At 39.6% G+C, this 19818-nt stretch overlaps 1 pseudogene; it reads right to left on the minus strand.

The window, feature by feature from the left end:
- Positions 1–19282: 19282 nt before the first annotated feature.
- On the minus strand, positions 19283–19344 carry LOC145637675 (small nucleolar RNA R71; annotated as a pseudogene).
- Between the last annotated feature and the right edge of the window lie 474 nt (positions 19345–19818).

Consider the following 19818-nt stretch of genomic DNA (forward strand, 5'->3'; position numbering starts at 1 on the left):
ATAATTTCACGACAAGGGTACTATTGGTCCACTATGGAACATGATTGCATACAATATGTTAAAAATGTCCAGAGTGCCAAATGTTCGCTAATTTAGAACACCTTCCACCATCCGAACTATACAATCTCACTTCCCCTTGGCCTTTTTCGAATTGAGAATTGACATAATTGGAAAAGTATCTCCAAAAGGAACAGGAAGGCACGAGTACGTATAAGTAGCCATCGATTACTTCACTAAGTGGATTAAGGCTGCTTCTTACGTGAATAGCACTTCTAAACATGTCGCAAAGTTTCTCGAACGAAACATATTTTGTAGATATGGAGTTCCACATGAGCTAATTAGTGATCAGGGATCTCAATTCAAAGCTGAAGTCGAGACCCTCTTAACTCGTTATAAAGTAAAACATCATCATTCATCCCCATACAGACCTCAAATGAACGGAGCTGTAGAGTCAGCCAATAAGAATATAACAGTCATCATTAAGAAAATGGCAGAAAATTATAAAGACTGGCCGAATAAACTACACTTCGCATTATGGGGTTATAGAACGTCTATACGAACATTAATAGGAGTAACTCCATACTCCTTAGTTTTCGGAATGGACGCAGTTCAACCAGTCGAACTGGAAATACCATCCCTACGCATCGTACTTAAAAGTAAGCTACTAGAAGCTGAATGGGTAAGAGCGAGGTATGAAGAGGTTTTATTCCTCGATGAATGACGATTAAGAGCTTTGCATCATGTACAAGTATACCAAAGGCGCATTGCGCGTCATTTCAATAAAAGAGTCAAACCTAGAAATATAAAAGAAGGTGACTTTGTACTAAAGGAGGTTAGGGGTCCACCAACCGATCCAAGAGGGAAATTCAAACCTAATTGGATAGGTCCCTACCGCGTAATTGAAATCTTATCAGGAGGAGCCGTCAGATCAATGGATATTGGAGGAGATGAAATTCGCTAATTAATAAACATTGATTTCCTTAAGAAATATTACATATGAAATCCGGATAAACTCGTTCACTCATACAACCAATTTTAATTAGCATTCAATTGAAAGATTCTAAGTTTTATGCATTTTACTCAATAACACGGTAAAATACATAACACTTGGGGGGGTAATTTAGAAATAATAAACCGTTCTAAGTGCTCAAATTTTTTCGAACATCACGAAAAAATCTTCACACTTGGGGGGTAATAATACAGAATTTTAAAAACAATTTTTTCGAGACATTCGTTGCACAGGTGTTACGCGCAACTGGAATGTTTGGGCGCGGATGTCACGCGCAACAGATTTCGTTGCACGCGACAGGCTCGCGCAACTACAGACGTTGCGCGCTCCACCTGATGACGGACTGCGAACCCGAATTTTTGCGTTTAAATGAAGTTGTGATTTCTACTTGCGGCAAAAAGAAGGTGTTTCTTAAATGTAACATATACTCGGAAAATAAAATTAAACTTTGATTTAATTCTCTTAAACAAGGTTTGATTAATATTTCATTTAATTTCTATCTAAGAAACTAAAGAAAAATAAAAAATACATAATATTAAAAAAAATCATTAGAACTACGCAAAGACCTGAATTCGTAATGCGAATACGTAGGCAATCTTTATGATTAGGTCATATCAAAATATAAAAATATAAAGATCATTTTTATTTCATCCAAATTTCAAAAGAGAGACATTGTTGAACTAGATAGTAAACGAAAAAAAAAGTAGTGATTACAGTTTATTCAATTTAAAAACTAATGGCGAAACTGTATAACCCTCTAAGGTTTTACTATGTCCTCGATTGTCACAGATGATGGAGGAGTAGTTTCCATCACAGTATTTTCAAAAACCTTGGAGTTTTCCCCTACACTCTTCTTCTTCACCCAAACATTGTTTTTGAATTTAGGGATTGGGGTCTTTGCAACCTGTTTTCCTTTCCCTTTGACTATTGGAGCTTTCTTGCGAGTATTTGGTGAAATTTCTTTGATTTTCACACCTTGTTGCGCGGGTTTACAGGGAGCTTTCCTTTTTGTTTCCTTCGAACGAGCCTTAGGGGATGAGAAGTCTAATTTTCTTCTCACTCCTTTGTTTTGGCCACTAGGAGGAGTAATAGTGGTTGAATGCATCAAAGGCTTAGGTGGATTGCGAGCGGTGGCGGCTTGAAGTTGAGATCGAGCCTTGTTTAATTCACCCTTATCCGCCACATTCATCCAAGCCTTGTAAAAGGAAGATAATGTAATACTCGCGATAGGATTTTGTATTACCCACCTAGGAAGACTTGACCAATATTCCATCCAACGAGGAATTCTTTGGGGTTTAAAGATCACATCTTTAGGGGCATCACAGTCTTGCGGGGGAATAAATTGTCTCATCCCGTATTGTCTCATTACCCTAAAAGGAAAAATATAAGTAGTACTAGATAAGAATAAAAGCCTAATATAAGGGCAATTGGGACTATTCCCAATCATACTATTTATGTTCCACCAAGGAATCACAAAATGTATGTTAGGAACCCCATGACAGAAAAACGACGTCCATTCCTCTTCGTTCTTATGCTTATAAAGGAGTCAACGTCAAGGGAATGTCTTTACTCCATTAGACTCTAGGTTTTGTGGATGATAAACAATTCGCAAGCGCTCCATGAGCCAAATCTGAAAAAAAAAGAGGAGAAAAAAAAATCAATTTGCGATTTTTTACACAAGCAGGTGGCGCGCGCAACCAAACTAGTTGCGCGCCACCTCCGCGCGCAGTGAATAAGATTGCGCTGGTTATGCCAGCGCAACTTTGTAACTTGCGCTAAAAAAACGTACGTGTAATAGGAGTGGACTTCCCGTGAAACCGTTTTCGTTAGGATCTCCTCTAAGGCGATTCAAACATAGAACGGTTTCCGCCAAAACCAAAGGAGCGGGTGAATGGCATCCCTCCATTTGCTCTACTATGGACACCATGGAATAATCTCCGTATTCTTTGCCTGTCCTAAGTAAACAATTAACAACAAGACAATAACATAAAGCACGAATTTTAAAGCGTTGTTTAGTCATGTTGTCACGAAGGGCGACAAAATGTTCAATAAATTGAATCAAGTTCACGCCTTCTTCAGTTCCAATATTGGTCATATCATTGTCAGACAAGCCAAAAAATCTTTGGAATATAGGTTTGGGATCCGATAAGGTAGGCGAATAAGTCACAAGAAGAGTGTTTGTAGGGAAACCTAGCAAGGCCTCAAACTCACCGGGAAGGGGGACAATTTCGTCCCCTTTAAACAAGAAAAGATGGTGATTAGAGTCCCAATGGTTGACTGCAGCATGAAGAAAATCAAAGTTAACCACTAGTTGCATATAATTCAATAGAGGGTCTAGGTGGTAAATTTTGAAAGCTAGTTTGTCCTCGGTTGAAAAGGAAGTGACCAATTGCTTCAAACGTTGTTCAAAGGTCTTCACCATTGTTCAAAAAAAAAAAAGAGAATGAGAATTTAGAGAGATTAATTCTTTTTAGTTTCTTATATTACTAAGCGAATGAATGCGAGATGATCAAAAGCCTACATGAAATCACGGTTAAATAGACCCAAGAGGGGCAAATTTTCGGCAAATTTGGCTTCAAGGAAAGTTCACTAACAGGTGTCGCGCGCAACTAATTTGCATGCGCGCGACAGCCGCACGTAACTCACGCAGTTGCGCGCGTCTCCCCTGACGCGGCATGTGAGTTGGGTTTATTTCCGTATTTTGGCTCATATAGTGATGGAATCTTCACGAAATCTTAAAACGAATCATACGCTTGCCTTCTAACACTTTGTGTCCCTTTTTTTGCCTACTTGCTTATTTTCTTTATATTTTCTTTTTTTTTTTCTTTTTATTATTTTCCTACTTTTCTTATTTTCTTATTTTATTATTTTTCCTACTTCCTTATTTTCTTTTTATTCTTTTTTTTTATTTTTTTTCTCTTTTGTTTTCTTTTCCCCTTCTTTTTTTTCGAGTTTTGGTTATTTTTTTGAGGGGGGTAAGTCGGGAACCCTTTCCCTCCCTCGAAATTTTGTTGCTAATAAAAATAATAATGTACACATGAAAACAAAAAAATATAATAATAATGACATGTATACAAATGTGTCATATGTACAAAAAATGCAATATATATATATATATGTATATATATATATATATATGTATATATATATGCATCGGTTTCCTAAAAAATAACAAAATGTGTACAAGAGGAATCAGGGTGCTCGGCGACTACTAGACGGTTGCTCACATCCTGTAAAATCCAAAACGAAGATTAATACATGAAATGTAATAACTTCGTTGAAAAGAAAAGAAATAAAACTTACCGCGATCATCCGATGATCAAGGCATGATAAAGTCACGAGGGCTCTCCGATAAGCAGCTCAGAAAGCACGTAAAGTCCTCACCATGCCGTTCACGGTTTCCCGTGAAACCTGTTCCAAGAATACAAGGACAGTTAGTAAACAAATGTATATGAAACAAAAAATAAATAGAAATATTTAAGTACATATACACAAAAGACATACCAACTCAACCGTCTCAGGTACAAACGGTATCCCCTCGTCATCCTCTGCTGCTGGAAGGATCTCACGAATTACCGATCCGACAACATCGGTATATGTGATCTCCGCTGTAGGAGGCACCAACCTACCTAGCTCGACCCGCTAAAATATATATGACAAAAAACGATAAAAAGGTCAAAGTTCCGAAAAATAAATGGAAACAAGGAAAAGAGAGTTAGAGTACTAACCGGAATAGAAGCCGGAAAAGGAGTCAGCCTGGATGCTATAAAAGCCGGATAAGAAACCTCTGGCAGCACCAGCTGCTCCGCTGGATAACCAAGGATCGCCTGAGCTCGATCCTCGGTAGACAACAAGTCCGGACGCAGCATCCGGATCGGGGAATCTGAAGGAACCAAAGGCTCCTCGGACGAAACCTGCCAGAGAACACGCACGCCTAAAAACCAAGCGTCTGTCCTCTAGAATATTGAGAGTCCCGTATAGAGGGCCCGGAAACGGCAACGAACTATGCCAGACCGGATAGCCTCAGGGACTCCGACGATCAAACTCCAAGGACGGAGATCGATCTATAAAACACAACCACATGAAAAATCGTCAGAAAATAAATGAAATCAAAGAATGCACATGTAGTTCGAATACTCACCGACGCACGAGTCACCGAGAGGATCCTCTGGCGAAAGTTGCTGGTAGAAGGGGCTCGTCTCTTCTTAATCGCGACCAGTCGATGGCCGATAGGAAAACGAGCAGCCCCAAGCACCCTGGGGGCTAAGAAAGGAAGGTACGAGTATCCCCAAGCCTGAAACCGAGAAAAAATAAGCCTAAAGGAAAAAGCGAAAGTAATAATCGAAAGAAGCTTGAAACACGTACCTCAAGGATACAACCACGCCACGTAAGCGAGATCCGAGGCACCTCAGTAGCTGCCGCGGAATCCATCACCCGGGTCGCCTTGCCCATAGCTGTAAGCATACGGGCATACGACACCTCCGCCCAACTCAGGTCACCTACTTGCCCCAAATCACTGAGGCAAATAAGTAACCCAATGGAAAAACGCTCTCCTCGATCACTCAAGATGGTGACGGAAAGAACGTGGGCAATGTATACCCGAGCCAGCTGCTCAGGTGTACACTGCCGATCAAGCTCATCAGCCGACAGCTCGTCGGCAAGAACCGAGTACGGACAAGACTGCGCGTACACGTGAAGGGCCGACGCAAGACGATCCCCCACAAGGTCGCGTAGTCTCTCGTATGACCCCTTAACGAACTCTATGACTATAGGCTCGCCTCCGAAAGGAAAACCCGTAATCATAGAGAAATCAAAAGGGGTAACCGTCATCTCTCCCCATGGAAATTGGAAAGTGTTGGTGGAATCCCACCAAAACTCAAGCAATCCACGGAGGAAAGCTGGCGATGCAGGCTGACTCGATAAATCCCGAAGAGCCGCCAGCTGGGAGTCAATCCCAGAAAGTGCTACAATCTCCTTTGCCACCTTGGGCAAGCTCTCAAAACAGGCTCCCAGGTTACCAGAGCCGTATAAACGCATGCTAGGCTCACTCTAAGTAAAAGAATAAAAATAAAAAAACGGTTATGGTTTAAAAAGTAGAAATAAAGGAAGAGAGAAAGAAACAAAGGCGCGAAAAACTCACAATGCCGCGCCATCCTCTAATCGAAACGTGATGTTTTGGGTCCCACTTAAGAACCCTAGGGTCCTAGTTGGGAGGAGCCTCCCAAAACACATCCTCCTGGAGACGTCGATTGGCCGCGACGCGTCGCTCTCGAACCTCCTCTCGAGGACGGGTCACCCTCTTCCGAGGGCGAACCGCCTCGTCCGGACCACCGAGAATCTCCTCAGCATCGACAATTGGAGGCAAGTCCATGCTATGATGGATAAAGTTTCTTTTATTAGTTTAATTTTTTTCCTAAACTAAACTAATATACGTTTATAGACCCATTTCAGCAGCATAACGGCTGCCGATAGGGCAAAAAACAAAAATCGAATGCCACCCATACTTGGGGGCTACGATACTTGCAATTTAACTCAGTAAATGATGGCTTTTAACACCCACAAAAGCCATCCTATACCAGTTTCAACTAAGTATTCAAGGGATTGTATTTTCAAAAATCTCAAAGAATCAACTAATTCTAGATGAATAACAATAACATAAACATGGTTATCGTCTACCAAACAATTTTGAAGTTTGAACATGGCAAGAGTAAGCTATGAGTATGTTTCGCGCCATTTTTCAACAATTCAAAATTCACAAAAATTAATTATGAAAGTAATATTGGTTCCATCACTATAATCTACTTCATAATCAGCAATTATAACCAAAATGAGCAAGAAAAAGCAATAAATTCAAGCAAAATTCGAAGAAAAAGAGCAAGAACGTACTTGAACAAAGAAATGCTCATACAAGGTTCAATACTTAATCATTTTTCATGAAATTTGTTGCAAAACACTCCTTAAACATAGCATGACAACATAGAACAAACAATTTCAAGAATATTGGACTGAATTGAAAACCCCCAAATTCGAAATTTGGGACTAGACTTAGCAAATTTCCTTTAATTTGCTACAACTATGAATGGTCAAAAAGCTATTTAAACACACTGATGAGTGACATTTATGGCACTCATTTGATCTCTTTTTGGATGAATTTCATTTCATTTTGTAGCGCTTTTCCTTAGTTTTGCTCTTTATCTATTTACTTTAAGCTTTTCATAGTTAGTTTCTTTATTTTGTGCATTTCCTTGTTTATTCGTTGTTTTTCTCTATTATTTGTTTGTTTTCATTTGTTTTTAGGTTATGATCGAGCATCCAAAGATTTCCGAGCTTCCCTTCAACATTTATCATCACATTGGATGCCTTGTGCTAGCATTTTCAGCTTCAAGTTTAGAGGAACTCGAAGGGCAAGTTTCAAGACCGGTGCACGCATGCGGTGGGGGCATCATCTATGCCACAAACCCACCGAAACGCTCATATACTTGCTGCCTACTTTGATGCTATCACCATCACCAAGTTGTGTGCACAAGGATGATCAAGGTCGAAGAAGGGGAAGGAAGATACCCTCCTAGGTGCGGGCGCACATGGGGTCTGTGCGGGCGTGTGCGGCCGCACAGGTGGCGCGTGCGGCCGCACCCCCTGGGTTTGTGCTCGTGCGCCTCCTCTTCTTGATGAGTGGTGAAATGGTAGGTCGTTGGACTACCTCCCCTAAACAATCAAACAAAATTTATACACTCAACTAACCCCTATACAAGTATAGTAGCAAGTCAAGGGTCGAACTCAAGGGAATAGTGATTGAAAATCTATTGTCTTATGCTAAGCTATTCCGAAATCGAAATTGGGGTTGTAAGGCTAAGACTAAAGCTAATCACAACTAATAAACTTGTAAAATCAAAGATGATAAACACTAGGGTTAGGATCCACATGCATTCATAATGAAAATCAACTAATTTGGGAGGTCAATCAATTAAGTCAAGCAATGTGAGGGAAAATCGATATTGCAACCAAAAGAGCATATCATGCTATTCTCCTAGAGGTCTAACTAGCGCCAACTACGATAAACTCTAGCTAGGAAACGTCACAAGATACCTCAATCGTGTAAATGCAAGCCACAAATCAATGGTCCGTATCAATGTGAACTTACAATGCAATCTAGTGTGAATAACTAGGGTGATCAAGCCTAAATAAAGCACACAAATGCACAAAATCAATCAATCAATTTAATCACATTATCAACTCAATCAATTTCCCAAAATTAATTTCAATTCATTACTAATACATGCTTCACCATTACCCTAGCAATCAAACTACTCACAATCCATTAAGAACATCAAGATCAAAGCTAAACTAATCAACAAATTCATATTCATCAATTGAAATCAAACTAAATCAAACTAAATCAATCAAACTATCAACAAAATTAATCAATCAACAAAACAAATGAAATCAAACATAAGATTGTATTAAAGAGTAAATAATTCTTACAAACTTGATAGAAATCAAACCAAAATGTAGCAATCTTCAATAATCAATCATCAAACCCAAAGTTTCTCTCTCTAGAAATCTAAGAACAAGTGTTTTTCTCTCTCCTCCCAAAATTCAATCTAAACTAATTCTAATCTAAATCTAATCCAAGCTAATGAATAATCTCCCTAAAAATAGAAGGAAACTACTATATATACAAAGGAGAAGTCGGTTATGACGTCCAAAAATAGACCCACGCCGGTGCGGCCGCACATAGGGGAGAAGAGGAGGCGCACGAGCACAAACCCACAGGGGTGCGCCCGCACGCGCCTCCTTTGCGGCCGCACGCGCCACCTGTGCGGCCGCACAAGCCCCCTGTGCGCCCACACCAAAGGGGGTCTCCTCCTTCCTCTTCTTCGACCTTGATCATCTGGTGCACACAACTTTGGTGATGGTGATGAACATCGAAGTAGGCAGCAAGTTATGGACATTTTGGTGGGTACAAGGCATAGATGATGCCCCCACCGCTTGCGTGCACTGGTCAAGAAACTCGCCCTTCGAGTTCCTCTAGACTTGAAGCTTAAAATGCTAGCACGAGACATCAATTGCAATGATAAATGTTGAAGGGAAGCTCGGAAATCTTTGGATGATCGATCATAACCTACAAACGAAAGAAAACAAACAAGTAATAGAGAAAAACAACGAATAAACAAGAAAAAGCACAAAATAGAGAAACTAACTACGAAAAGCACAAAGTAAAGAAATAGAGACCAAAACTAAAGAAAACTAAGGAAAAGAGCTATAAAATGAAATAAAATTCATCCAAAAAGAGATCAAATGAGTGCCATAAATTTCACTCATCAAATTCCCCCAAGCTAAACTTTTGCTCGTCCTCGAGCAAAACAAAGCAAGAAAGAATGGGGATGAAAAATTTATTAAGAAAGAAAAAGAAAGACTCGTGATAAGAATGTACACTAAGACTCACTGTCGTAGGAATCACGGTTGTTTTTAGCTACAACAAGCCCTTTAAACCCCATAGTCGCCTATGAGGACGAGTGAGGTCTCGTAAGGGTGTCCTAAGAGTTTGACCCATAACTCTCACAAAGAAAACACGAGGCAAAACAAAAGGGAAAGGGAAAATATGAAATTCTACGAGTTGGACTTTCCACAATGACTACAATTCAAATGAATGACAAACTTTCTCAAACAAATAGAGGTGAGCACATTTCAAGATATCCAAGGTTGATAAAAGAATAAAACATGCTAAGCATAGAGAACTAAGTATCACACTCCACTTTCATCCCGTTCGTTCGTACCGCGTTCCCCCTACTAGCTTCAAATCAACCTCTAGTGAGCGTCCCAATGATTCCTCGAAGGACCCGGAAAAAGGAAAATTTTATAGGCTACTCGACATCTTGACTTTTGCATCCCCTCTCCTTACTCCTAAAACTCACATTCCTCTCCTCCGATGAATGATTCAACCACTAGATCAAAAGGTCTTTCCCCAAGGTTGTAATGCAAGGGCGAGAAAGGGTGTAGGTAGGCTAAAATTTGAAATTGGTGGTTTTCCTAATAGTGAAGAAAAGAACGGGCCCTTTCTTAGAATCACAATAAAGTAGTCACCAAACCAAGCAAAAATACATACACCTTATACCCCCAAGCTTATTCAAAACTACAATCACAAATATATACACAAAAAGCGTAAGCGATTCTCCCCGAAGCTAAAACGAAGCATTGTCCTCAATGCTTATAAGGAGAAAAGAATACATCAAAATATTTTTGAATTTTTCATTTTTCACTTTTTTTTTTTCATTCTTCATTCTTCAATGGTGCATTGTCCTTGCCTCTTTTAACTTAGGACGGCTTTTTCAACTTTTGCATTTATTTGTCATTGCCTTTTATAATGTAGGACGACTTTTACTCAAACTCATTTTCCATTATTCACAAAATAAGTACAAAACACAAACTTGCTTCCATGTAGAGCCAATCCCAAACTTATACACCACAACTCCAAAAGATGGCCATTTGCTTCACAAAAACCAAAAATGGAACGAAAAGAAACAAAAGGTTCAAGAGTCTAAGTACGTGGCTAGAAAAGAAAGGTATAGGCTCAAATTGGTTAGCAACAAGGCAAATGTAAACCCAAAAATAACAAAAATGAATAAAACTATCCTAAAAATAGAAAAATACCACTCCGAAAATATGCCTTTTTCCTCCCTAAATGGTTCGGTCTTGGACTCAAGATCTATGAGTTAAGTTTCAAGATTAGGTTTGCAAGAAGTCAAGGATCCATGCCGCTCACACAAGTAAGGTAGAAGGCTTGAAAAACAAAGAACTCACATGGATGTAGCAAAAACTCACTATAAGCGTCAAATCCACCATAGGGAGCAACTACCAACATGCCACAATCAAGTAGAATTCGGTTTCATGATCCTCTTAGTTCTAACCAACTACCTTAGCATGAATTAGTTCTTAAATGAACCGAGCATAATCTCAAAATGTGCAAACCTCTAACATTTAGGAAGAAAATCATTCAAAGGCAAAAGTCGAGTGATATAAAGTCCAACTCATAAAAAGGGAATAAAAGAAAAGAAAAAGCCTCAAAAAGGAAAATCAAAGCAAAAAGAAAATGCAAGAAACAAAATTAAAAGAACAAAATGAAAAACAAAGAAATAGGAAGAGTAAGAGATGAAGATAATAACAAGAATGTATATGCAACACATAAATCCCAATCGAAGAACAAGTGATCTTAATGGCATCAACACCATAAGATCCCAAACACGCTAGGTGTTAAACACATACATCCTCGAACCATTCAACTTCCTTAAACTAATCCTATTCTAAGCAACCAAGAAAATAAAAGAAGGTAAAGGAAAGGTCTCACCGGGTAATCCATGCAAAGCGAAGAAATAAAAGCGATAACGAGAATCACCGAATAAATCTCCAAGCAGATGCAAGATAAACAACCCGGATAGAACAAAAGAAATAAAGAAAACTATATACAAAGAAAATTGCTAGTAACTTCCAGACAAAATCAGCCGAAAATCCGGCAGCATAACGACATGACATCAAAAATATATATCAGTGGGACAGACAGAGAAACATCATAGCAGCAGATAGGAATCATCATCAGAAAATCAGCAGAATAACATCAGAAAAATATCAGAGCAATCATCATCAAGAAACCATCATAACATCATCAGAGAAACAACTGGAGCAGATACAAGACAGGAAGACTGAAAAGCAACAATACCGAACGAACCATAGCGAGGGGAAAGACATGCAAAACACAACCACCCACAAATAATTCCCCCAAGCTAGATACGAGCTACCCCTCCCCCAAGCTAATCCCAACAACAGGGCATGCAAAAGAAACAATCATAATACAAGCATAAGGAGGGGTAGCCAACAAGGCTCACTCGGCACTGTGGTAGGAGGTAGAGCTAGAACTCCCCCCACCAATGTCGTAAACGACACTGCGGACTAAATCATCAGCAAGACAAGCATCCTTCCCCTTAGTCCTACTCAACCTCCTAAGGGAATCAGCGGCGAAGAAATGGGTCCAATCATCTAGAACGGGAGGGCCCGAACGTCCCCATCTCCCCTCAGTCTCAGGGGAAGGGAAAGGAGCAGGGTTATCAGGATCATATGCCCAATCACACCCCTCTGGTCGCCTATAATCATAATCCCCTCGAGAGGTCCCACGGATGGCACTAGGTGCCACATGGGGACCCTCCCAATAAGGGTAGCAAGGTCGGGGTCCAATAGCCTTGTCAAAAGGCTCCCATTGAGGAATAGGTCCCTCTTGGACCGGAAGGTAGGGGTAGTTCAAATATGGCTCAATCTCTCCTCTAGAAACATGATAATCATAAACTCTCCCAGCATGATAATCATAACTACCCACACAATCATTCCCCATAGAAGAAGAGGAAGACAAAGCAAGAGCAAGGGCATCAACCTTAGCATGCAAACTAGACAAATCATGCATAGAAGAAGAGGTAGGAGAAGGAGGAGGACTAGGGTTACCTCCCTTTGAAGAAATTTCCTTGGACTTAGAAGGAGCACTCCTCTTTTGCCTAATGGAGGGTAAAGATACCCGACGAAGGGAGCTATCGATATCCCTCTTGTAAGGCTTCCATGGGTAAGCCGACTCCAAATCCCTCACCATTGAACCATTATGAGGAATAAGACACCAATCCGTAGTTCGGGACACTTTCCATACAAACAAATCTTCCTTGAGAGTCTGCTCCAAGAACTTTTGGTTGATCAACGCAAAAATTCTCAAAAGGGATGAAGGGGTCTTCTTTCTTATATCTTGAATAGGCTCAAGCTTTTGGAGCATACCACCATACTTCTTCTCTAGAGATAAGACAAGTATGGTTATCATTCCTCCTATTTGAATACTTCCGGAGAGGAAGATCCCATCACGATTATCAATAAAACGGTCAAGCAAATGCGAAGCAAAATCAATTACTTCAACCTCTTCATCCCTTGGCTTATCCGCCAACCAAAGCCAACTCAACTCCTCTTGAGACATGGCTCCAAGAGATTCCTTGGAGAAGAAAGCATAAGTAAGAATCCGGCTAAAGTAGCGCATTGCCGCATGGATGATTGAAGCGCACTTTGAATGTTGTGCCCGATAAGATTCCTCATAGGAGATGCTATCCCACCATTCATTTTCATCATATTTGTGATCCCTGTGTAAGGTCTCATACGTCGGGTAAATCAAAGGAACACCTTCAATCGGCTCGGGAAAATGAAATATTTCATTGAGATATGATAGAGGGATGGAGTGATCCTCATTGAAGACTTGGAAGAATAAAGTAGAAGGCTCATTATCATCACTATCACCATGAACTTCAAGTGAGGCAAGAAACTTAAAAGTGATCCGAGCAAAGGTAGAAGCACTAAGATCGATAAAGGCTTCAAGACCTAGATTTCTTGCTAGCATCCTCACATCATCATCAATCCCTAAAAGAGTTGTTGTTTCTTGATCATAAAACCGAGTAGAATATATCTTCCTAGATGAAAGATTTACAAATCTATCCCAATGCTCTTTCTTTCGAAATCGTATGCCATAGGTTTCTTCGATAGAATATGGTGGCTCAATTACATCCCTTGGATTGTAATGCTTAGCACGCTTGGTGCGGCGAGGAACAACCATCTACAAACAACCATCAAAGATTCAAAATATAGCAAATAATGTGCTAAAACTAATCATGATAATGGTAAGACTAAAAAAGTCCACAATAATCAAGGAAGTAAGCAAATATTCATCTCAAATGAATAATGCATAAACAAATCACAATTATTGTCACAATTGTTGTCCCAAAACACAATTAGTGTAAGCAACATCACACACCATGACCAACAAACCCTTATGAACATCATCACTACCAACACCATAGTACCTAAAAATGAACCCACAAACAAATCTATCAACAAATCCAACAAAATTCATGCCAAAATATTCAATTTGCTCAAGTAAAATCATCATCATAACAAAAATCAACATCAACAACATCATCATATTCATAATCAACATGTATTGAAGCAAGTAGTAGCAACATGGGTATGTTAGTAAAGGTAGTACCAACAAAATCAAATTCTCATGAATCATAAAAATTGAAAATTTATCACAAAATTGATGCAATTATACCTTCAATTGATGAGAAAACACAAGAAATCAACAAGAAGAATACTACTACTTACTAACATTTCCAATAGAAAACCACAAAACTTCAATTGAAGAATACCCAAAAATCTCAAATTTAGGAGAGAGAAAGTTACCTTGAATGTGCTTGAACGAGAATTTGAGCAACAAAAACTTGAAAATTATGAGTTTTGATGAAGAATTGAGAAAAATATGATGGAGATGAAGAAAGAACTAGAGCAATACCCAAATGAAGTTAGAGTGAGAAAATGAAGTAGGAGAGAGAAGAAGAAGGGAGGAAGTCGGCTAAAATAAGAGGGCAAAGAGAAGGGGGCACGACCAGGTATGTGCGGCCACACAAGAGCTTGGTGCGCCCGCACAAGGGTCGTGTGCGGCCGCACATCAACTGTGTGCGGGCGCACCCCTGTGGGTATTCCTCTCCTCTTTGTCTTCCTTCCTCACCTAGGTGCGCCCGCCTACATGATGGTGATGAACACCCATATAGGCAGTAGCAAACCCTCATTTTGGTGGGTATAAAGCATGAAAAACAAGAACTTATCACAAGAACCCACTAAGCTCCATACTTACACAATTTTCCAACTCAAGAAATTGGACAAATTTACCTCAAAATTGCCATCAATGATGTTGGATTTCAAATCAAACACACCTACATCACAAAACAAAACAAGATTAAAAGACAAAATCATCATCAAATCAAAAGGAAAATTCAAAAGAAAAGGAGAAAAGGTTAGAAACTCGGGTTGCCTCCCGATAAGCGCTTATTTAAAGTCTTAACCTTGACATTCTCCATCCCTTTCAAGGTGGATCATAGAAAGTCATGTCATGAATGACTCCAACAAAAACTCCTTCATAATAATGCTTGAGCCTATGTCCGTTGACCTTGAAAGTCCTTGAAAGGTCCAAAGGTGAAATTTCAATAGCACCATTTGGGAACACCTCTTGCACAACAAATGGACCGGTCCAACGAGACATCAATTTTCCGGGAAAAGGCCTCATCTTTGAATTGTAGAGAAGCACCTTATCTCCCAGATTGAGCTCCTTCTTCTCAATTAGCTTATCATGCACCTCCTTGGTTCTAGCCTTTTTTTTTGGAAAATAAGATTTTATTACCAAAAAGAGAAAGTTACAACTTACAAAAGCTAAGTTATAACTACCACCAGAACACCAAAAGACCTGAAAAACAACAGGACAACCTACGACCAGTTCTAGACCCAAACCTAGCCACCTTCTAGGAAGGGTTCTAGGAAGGGCCTAGAACAACTAGACTCAGCTTCCCGGCCACCTTCTAGGAAGGGTTCCGGAAACCAGGACCAGACAACAAAGAAAACCAGAAAAACAACAAAGCCAAACACCCGAAAGCCACCAAAAACTACAGCCAGAAGCAGACATGCCTGCAAACCGACTAAAGAAACCAAAAGAACAAAGAAAAACAACAAAACGAGCACCAAAGCAAGCCCCAAAAGAAGACAGCATGGCACAAAGCAAAGCACAGCAGCCCCAACATCAGAGCACAACACCAGCAGCAAGGCAAAGCAAGTCAAAGGTGCCTCATCAGCAAAAGAGCATTACAGCAGAGCAGCAACAGCACGAAGCACCAACAGACAAAGACAGCAAACTGCAGCAACAAACCAGCACCAAAACAGTAGTGCAATAACAAAATCAGCAGTGCAGCAGCAAGAAAACAGCACCAGAATTCAGAGCAGCACTCAGTAGTGCATAAGCAGCAAATCAGCAGTACAACAACAGCCTCCCACAGCCTACAGCAGCTCAAAGCAGCACCAACCAGCACCAGAATTCAGAGCAGAAGCACACCAGCAGATGAGTGGTGAAATGGTAGGTCGTTGGACTACCTCCCCCAAACAATCAAACAAAATTTATACACTCAACTAACCCCTATACAAGTATAGTAGCAATTCAAGGGTCGAACCCAAGGGAATAGTGATTAAAAATCTATTTTCTTATGCTAAGCTATTCCGAAATTGAAATTGGGGTTGTACGGCTAAGACTAAAGCTAATCACAACTAATAAACTTGTAAAATCAAAGATGATAAACACTAGGGTTAGGATCCACATGCATTCATAATGAAAATCAACTAATTTGGGAGGTCAATCAATTAAGTCAAGCAATGTGAGGGAAAATCGATATTGCAACCAAAATAGCATATCATGCTATTCTCCTGGAGGTCTAACTAGCGCCAACTATGATAAACTCTAGCTAGGAAACGTCACAAGATAGCTCAATCGTGTAAATGCAAGCCACAAATCAATGGTCCGTATCAATGTGAACTTGCAATGCAATCTAGTGTGAATAACTAGGTGATCAAGCCTAAATCTAGCACACACATGCACAAAATCAATCAACCAATTTAATCACATTATCAACTCAATCAATTTCCCAAAATTAATTTCAATTCATTACTAATACATGCTTCACCATTACCCTAGCAATCAAACTACTCACAATCAATTAAGAATATCAAGATCAAAGCTAAACTAATCAACAAATTCATATTCATCAATTGAAATCAAACTAAATCAATCAAACTATCAACAAACTTAATCAATCAACAAAACAAATGAAATCAAACATAAGATTGTATTAAAGAGTAAATAATTCTTACAAACTTGATAGAAATCAAACCAAAATGTAGCAATCTTCAATCATCAATCATTAAACCCAAAGTTTCTCTCTTTAGAAATCTAAGAACAAGTGTTTTTCTCTCTCCTCCCAAAATTCAATCTAAACTAATTCTAATCTAAATCTAATCCAAGCTAATGAATAATCTCCCTAAAAATAGAAGGAAACTACTATATATACAAAGGAGAAGTCGGTCATGACGTCCAAAAATAGACCCACGCCGGTGCGGCCGCACATAGGGGAGAAGAGGCGGCGCACGAGCACAAACCCATAGGGGTGCGCCCGCACACGCCTCCTGTGCGGCCGCACGCTCCACCTATGCGGCTGCACAGGCCCCCTGTGTGCCCGCACCAAAGGGGGTCTCCTCCTTCCTCTTCTTCGACCTTGATCATCTGGTGCACACAACTTTGGTGATGGTGATGAACATCGAAGTAGGCAGCAAGTTATGGACATTTTGGTGGGTACAAGTCATAGATGATGCCCCCACCACTTGCGTGCACCAGTCAAGAAACTTTCCCTTTGAGTTCCTCTAGACTTGAAGCTTAAAATGCTAGCACAAGACATCAATTGCAATGATAAATGTTGATGGGAAGCTTGGAAATCTTTGGATGATCGATCATAACCTACAAACGAAAGAAAACAAACAAGTAATAGAGAAAAACAATGAATAAACAAGAAAAAGCACAAAATAGAGAAACTAACTACGAAAAGCACAAAGTAAAGAAATAGAGAGCAAAACTAAAGAAAACTAAGGAAAAGAGCTATAAAATGAAATAAAATTCATCCAAAAAGAGATCAAATGAGTGCCATAAATGTCACTCATCACTTCTCCTCTATGTGTGGCCGCACCTGCGTGGGTCTATTTTAGGACGTCATAACCGACTTCTCCCTTGTATATATAGTAGTTTCTTTCCATTTTTAGAGAGAGAATTCATTCATAGATTTTCATTAGATTTTCATTAAGAATTCATTAGGAGCGATTAGATTAGATTAGACTTGATTATAGAGGTTTTTAGAGAGAGAAACTCTAGGTTTTAGAGAGAGAATTTCATGGTGGATTGTTGATGATTGAAGCTTTCTTTAATTCCATTGATCTTTGATCAATATTGTAAGATTTCCTTTTATTTAATTCAATCTTTAGTTTGATTTCAATTGTTTTGATGAATGTTCAAGTTTGATTGAAGTTTGATTGATTTGTGATTTGATTATAGTTTGTTCAATTTGATCATGATGAATTTGTTGTTTAGCTTTGTTTTGATCTTGATTTCTATGGATTATGAGTAGTTAGATTGCTAGGGTAATGGTGAAGCATGTATGAGTAATAGATTGATGCTAATTGGGGAAAATTGATGGAGTTGATGATGTGATTAAATTTGGTTGATGATCATGTGAATGTGTGTGATTAATTAAAGAGTAGCTAACTTTTATTGTTGCACTAGATTGCATTGTAAGTTCACATTGATACGGACCATTGATTTGTGGCTTGCATTTACACGATTGAGGTGTCTTGTGATGTTTCCTAGCTAGAGTTTATCGTAGTTGACGCTAGTTAGACCTCTAGGAGAATAGCTTGATATGCTCTATTGGTTGCATGATTGATCTTCCCTCACATTGCTTGACATAGCCAATTTAACCTCCCAATTAGTTGATTCCAATATGACTACATGTGGATCCTAGCCCTAGTGCTTATTACATTTGATTTCTTCTTGTTTGTTTGTCGTGTTTGTCTTAATTAGTATAGATTTCACACCCTATCTCTAGACTTCGGGATAGCTTGACTATAGACAATAGACTTTGACTCACCATTCCTTTGGGTTCGACCTTGACTTACCTCTATACTTGTATTTAGGTTTGTTGAGTTTTTATAAATTTTGTTTGGCTTAGGGAGGATTAGTCCAATGACCTAGTTTTCCCCACGTCAAAATGACGCCGTTGCCGGGGAATGGTGTCGTGATTGTGTATTGTTGTTGAGTCTATTCCATCTATTTGAAAAATACAAAAAGATTTTCTTTTAGGCTACACTTGTAGCCGTGCTACTAATAATTTTGTTTGAGATTGTGTGCAAGTGAACATGGGAGAAGCTCATAGAGTGACGTTGAAGGAGTTGGGCATTCCGGGCGCTTACAAGTATGAGAGCGGGATTGCTCCATTATTGATCCTGGATGGTGATTTTGAAATCAAACCGGCTCTGATCACCTTGATTGAGAGGAAACAATATGGTGGTGCAAAAAGTGAAAATCCTCTCAACCATCTCAAGGATTTTGAGAAGTATTGTAATACAATCATGGTAACCGGAGTTGCTCAAGAATATATAAGGCTCAAGTTGTTTCCCTTCTCTCTCATTGGAAGAGCTTTAGAGTGGTTGGACAAGGAGGTAAAGACAAGGTCCCTTAGGACGTGGGATGAAATCACAAAAGCTTTCTTGTCCCGTTTCTACCCACCAAAGAAGACGGCGGAGGCTAGAGCATTAATCCAAAGTTTCAAGCAATTTCCTAGAGAGAATCTCTATGAAGCATGGGAGAGGTACAAGGATTACCAAAGGGAATGCCCTCACGAAGGAATTCCAACCTATCAAGTCATACAAATTTTCTATGGTGGTTTGAGCTTTCAAGGTAGATCGAGCCTTGATGCCGGAGCCGGAGGGCCGATTATGAACAAAACGGAAGAAGAGGTTGTGGATGTAATAGATGATGTGGTAAGGAACTACATGGATTGGCATGATGTAGAGAGGGAATCGGGAAGCACAAGTGGCTCAATCGATCAATCTTATGTCGTCAAAGATTTGTCCACATTGGTCCCGGAGTTAGGAAAGGAGGTGAATTCTCTCAAGACCAAGCTCGAGAGACCTTCACAAGCTTCTAGTCTTCCCTCCCAATTTAAGGGGAGAGGTAAATCTTCCTACTCTAACCCTCTTTTTGCTTCTTGTTGCATGATAAGAGAATGCTTGGTTTGTGATTTATGTGGAAAGAATTATCATAATGCTTTAAATTGCCCCAATGTTCCTTGTGATAAATGTGATGGATATGAGAATGTGCA

This window comes from Chenopodium album, chromosome 6, assembly GCF_948465745.1.
Source record: "Chenopodium album chromosome 6, dcCheAlbu1.1, whole genome shotgun sequence".
NCBI classification, from domain to species: domain Eukaryota; kingdom Viridiplantae; phylum Streptophyta; class Magnoliopsida; order Caryophyllales; family Amaranthaceae; genus Chenopodium; species Chenopodium album.